The sequence below is a fragment of the Rhagoletis pomonella genome, unplaced genomic scaffold, assembly GCF_013731165.1.
Source record: "Rhagoletis pomonella isolate Grant_MI unplaced genomic scaffold, Rhpom_1.0 Rhpom_scaffold_00002, whole genome shotgun sequence".
NCBI classification, from domain to species: domain Eukaryota; kingdom Metazoa; phylum Arthropoda; class Insecta; order Diptera; family Tephritidae; genus Rhagoletis; species Rhagoletis pomonella.
Window position 1 is genome coordinate 73,329,112 of NW_023458556.1, and position 900 is coordinate 73,330,011.

Sequence of the window (900 nt, forward strand, 5' to 3'; positions counted from 1 at the left end):
TAATAAACACTACGTATTTACTTATGGATGGTTCCGTGCGCAGAAGTGGAAAACTTTTGACTGCCATTCACCTGGGAGTGGCCAGAAGCGATTCTTGTGCGTACGGTTCAAATCGCAGCTCACAACGTCCGGATATTTATATCCACGTATCCTCTGGGTAGCAACCAAACAGCCGTTTGGGAGCGAGCTAAAGTGAGAAGGCGTAAAACTTCGCATGCGCTGGGTTTGGGTCCCGCCACGTTAAAACCCCGCCCAAAGAATATCTAAAAAGCCTCGGATGAGACCTTTTTCTGATGACGACCACGGCAAACGTATAAAGGACTATGATTTAAGGGTATGCACCTGGAATATCCGGACCCTTAATGGGGAAGGTGCCTCTGCTCGGTTGGTTGATGTCCTCGGGAAGACAAAGGCTGACATCACCACCATCCAAGAAATGCGATGGACGGGGCAAGGAAAAGTAAGCGTGAAGTTTGCGACGTCTACTACAGTTGCCACGTAAAGGAGCGCAAATTCGGTTTTGGATTCGTGGTAGGAGAGAGACTCCATCGCCGAGTACTGGCGTTCACGCCGGTGGACGAACGTCTAGCCACAATCCGCATCAAAGCTAGATTCTTCAACATCTCGCTCATCTGCGCCCATGCCCCGACGGAAGAGAAGGATGAGGCGTCCAAGGATCTCTTCTATGAGCGCTGCCCCGACACGATGTCAAAATCGTGCTTAGCGATTTTAATGCCAAGGTGGACAAGGAAGGGATCTTTGGCGCCACTGTCGGAAAACTCAGCCTCCACGACGAAACGTCCGATAACGGACTGAGGCTGATCGACTTCGCCGGGGCCCGAAACATGGTAAAATGTAGTACTAGGTTCCAGCATAAGAACATCCACCAAGCTACATGGC